Below are 4,411 nucleotides of genomic sequence, written 5' to 3' on the forward strand. Positions count from 1 at the left end.
GGGTCCCCTCACCAGTCCGCTCTTTCCCCGGCAGTGCAGCGGTGCAAAGATGGCTCGCCTTCCCAGATATTTACATTTTGAATCATAAAAATAAGTTTATGATTGGGGCTCATCACAACATGAGGAACTGTATTAAAGGGCTGCAAAACTAGGAAGGTTGAGAACAACTGCATTAAAAAGCAAGAACTAACTCTAATATCACCTATGGGAAGACTATTAAATAACCTTCATTGTGGTCTTATATCTCAAATGAGGATAAATAACTCATCAACATGTTTGAGAGACTTTACTGTATTTATACATAGCTCTTCCTTGGTGAGCATTTGCAAGTTTTCATTTACCTTGTTCATTTAGCCATATGAGCGCAGCAGCAGTATGGTGGAAAACCCTGAAAACTTATTCATTTTAAGATCCCTGAGAAATAATTTATTTCACTCAAAAATGCAGAAATCTTAGCAGTTCAGGTCTCAGGACCTGGGAGTTTTAAAATATGTTCTTTTTTCTTTTAATAACTCCTTATTACAATATTTAATGTATCTGTAGGTAAGCATAGTCATGAAAAAATCCATAAAGCACAAATGATCTTTCACTTTGCATTTAAATGTCTGGTAAATATAATTCAACTTTATCACTGTTTAAAGCAACTATAGAATCCCATATAAAATAAATTCAAATTTATATATATTCTGCAATGAAGAGAACAAACACATCATTGTGGACTATTGCTTTTATATTTGATATGAATATTTTTTTTCAATGATAGATTTCAGACAATTCTCAGCTGTTTACTGTAAGGATAAAATATAAGAGGCTTGATTTTCTCCAATAAAATACCAAAAATTTCCCCTTCTATTGTCTCAGAGTTTTTTATCATTCAAAATGTATAGTTATACTTTTACCTGTTTAGAATGTGCTTAAACCACTTTCGTAGAAAAAAGTAGGCATCTGAGAGCTGATTTTGCAACACACTGATGGCTCAGGAAATAGGGATGAAGGTCTTAGTTGGGCACCAAATCTAAGTATGTTTTCAGCAACAGATGAGACTTGACCTTCAGGTTATGAAGGGTAAGCAGTAGGCTTGGCAATGGCCTGGGTGTCTGGAATAGGATGTCATTGTGAACTCTTTGGTCAACCCCTCAGCAATGTTTAACCCAATTATGGCAATGAGAGTTATAGCTTAACACAGCCCTGAGCAAGAGGAATCAGACATTATGATTCTGATTTCTGTTAAGGATGGTTGCAATTTATCTTCATACTTGTTCATTCTTCTTTAAAAGTAATTAAACTTTTTCTTAAATCATTCTCCTTGTTTGCAAATAGAGCAACGAAGTGAATTTAGACTATGTAAGGTATCAGGTGAATGTATTCTCTTTATTAATTTTTATTTTGTAAAGTATTTCATATGTAGATATTAGAGTTATATCATTTTCCACCTCTTTCTATCCACAAGATCTCTAAGATATACCCATGTTATCTCAAAATTTATGACTACTTCTATTTTTAATATAATTAAAATTTATTCTTTTAATAAATTTAATTAAATGTTTTCTTTTAATAGAATCCTTTCAATGTATTATGTTCACAAAATTGTCTGAAAAATTGAATGAAGCTCTCTTTTGATTAAAATCGTGGTGTTTCTGCTAGAGAGATGTCTCACTGTTTAAAATCACTTGCTGCATTTGCAAAGGCATTATTTCCTTAATGTTCACTTAGGTGGTAACTCTCAACCTTCCAACCTGAGGCCTGGTAGATCCAATACTTTTCCTGGCTTCTGAGGGCACTATTTATGCACATAGTACACATACTTAAATCTACAATACCACTTCTAGCAACATCTGTAATTAATTAGTAAATGTTGTCTATCTTTTTAAATAGTCAAAAAGAAATATAAAATTAAGAAACATAAAGTAGTACAGCCCTAGAATTTTATTTTTTCATTTGTAAGTAGTCTTGTCATTAAAAATTATGTATGTGTATTTCTTATTAAAACAGAAGTTTCTCTGTAAGTAAAGCATGTTAGACACACCTTTGGATTTCCTTTATATATGCATATTTTAGTAATTTAATTCTATATATTTTAAAGTATCATTTCCCCAAATATCCTTGTAATTATTCTTTAATCAATCAATCCATTAGACAATTCTCCATTTACTTCACATGCACATGTAAATAAAAAAAAATTGTTCTTTAAAACAAAACTTTAATAAATATTTTAATCAAATATCTAGATACAAATTTATAAATTTTAGAGAATTTTCTGTCTTTTTTTCTTGTTCTTTTTTTTTTTTTCTAGACAGGGTTTCTCTGTATAGTCCTGGCTGTCCTGGAATACACTTTGTAGAACAGGCTGGCCTCAAACTCAGAAATCCACCTGTCTCTGCCTCCCAAGTGCTGGGATTAAAGGCATGCACCACAACTGCCTGGCTACAAAATTTTCTTAAAAGACCAGTTAAAATGTAGAAATTTATGTTGTCTTTGTCAATGGCACTATGTCAACCTTTTAAAATATGGATATTAGTATCAGTATTTTACATCTGGAACAATCATAAAGCACTCATAATACTATCTTACATTTTATTATTTTTGCAATGTCAAAACATTATATGGGAACATAAAACTAAGTCCACTCAACTTTTAATCAGAACTTGACAACCTTTCTTTAACTACAGACTTGGATTTGCAGACAAGAGTTAAATTATAGCATCTATAACTTATGCATACTATCTGAACTTTACACCTCCAAGGCCTTCTCAATGATCGCATGTTAAGGGTTTGATTGAACAGGGTCAAAGACAGGGTCTTTTTGTATTTTTTGACTATTCATAATATGTCAGACTGACATAAGACCTCAATGTCACAAAGTCAACAATGTGTCTTCAAGAGACATCTTCAAAAAATATGAAATTAATGGAGGAGACCATTTGAATTAAATCTTTTCTGTTTCAAGAATAGTCTGAAGGACATTTTTCTTTTTTTCTAGAAAGTTCTCTCATGAATACATTATGAAACTTACTAGTTTTAGGAGATAGAAATTTTAGTACTGATATAGAGCTTGTGTGGTTTTGTGTATTTTCAAACGTTATAAATGCCCACAATGTTTTGAGTATTACACCAGGGAGAATTTGGAGGTAAATTAAAGCACAGGTTGGTCTATTGGCAGTAAAAGCATCTGGAATCTCCACATGCTTCCTTTCATGTAGTTATGTAGATTTTCAGAAATAGCTATCATATCATACTGAGGAATTAATATCTAAAGGTTAAATTGAATCAATGTCCTGCAGAGTTTGAACCATCCTGAAAATCATTAAGTTGATTTCTTCTTTCATTCATAACTACATTCCTTCATTTATGCAAAAATGAGAATTTGGAGGATAAGAATTTAATAGGAGACAGCTCTGAATCTATTTCACAGAACTGAATCTGTTACTTGAGAAAATAGTTTTACATGGTGATGTATGTCTTTAATTCTAGAACCGATGACATTCCTCAAATATACCTGTGGCACATTGTTCTGCTCTGAAGGGTAGGTTTTTCAGTAACTATCATCCACAGTGAATTGCTGACTGACCCACTGAAGGTCCAGTGTAGATATACAAAACTCTTGTGAGGATATGATTATAAAGTCTGTGGCTTGCCCAAAAGTCATTTCCCAGCCCTTTCCCCCATTTTGTAGCTCTCACATTTCTTTCTGCCCATACCACCATAATGATGCAGTTTAAATGAAAAATAGACCTTGTTGCTCATATCTTTTGAATATTTTGGTCCTTAGTTGGTACAAGTGTTTAGGAAGAATGTCTTTGTTCATGGAAGAGTGGCACTGGGGTTGAACTTTGAGGTTTCAAAAGGCTTATTGTGTTCCTAGTCTCCCTCTCTCCCTCTCTCTACTTTGTGGTAGATTTGTTCATTTTTAAATAAAGCTTTAAAATCTCATATTATTTTAAATATATTTTTGCCTTTTAATTTTTGAGATTTTCATATAATTATAACATCTTTCTTTCCTATCACCAAACTCTTCCATATGGCCTCTCCTTTCATTGATTTTTATGGCTTTTTCTACCCTAGTAGCCCACATAGAAATTTCACAGACTAAGAAAGCTATTTGACATGAATGAAACTTCCAGCTCAATTTCAACCTGATTTCTCTAAATCTTGCAACTAAGATATACATGGTATCTTTGGCACTAGAATGCCATCTACTAATTATACTAGACAGTCAAAAAGATCTGGAGGAATCTGGATTATGTTGGTGTATTCTGGGACTTATAAGAAGATATTCTGTCTCTGGCATTGGGTTTTTTCAATCCCTGTATCTTCTGGGAACAGATTTTCTAGACTTACACAGTATTTTCTTCATATACACATGCAGAATGTGTCACACACACACACACACACACACACACACACACACACA

This window comes from Mus pahari, chromosome 4 (assembly GCF_900095145.1).
Source record: "Mus pahari chromosome 4, PAHARI_EIJ_v1.1, whole genome shotgun sequence".
NCBI classification, from domain to species: Eukaryota; Metazoa; Chordata; class Mammalia; order Rodentia; family Muridae; genus Mus; species Mus pahari.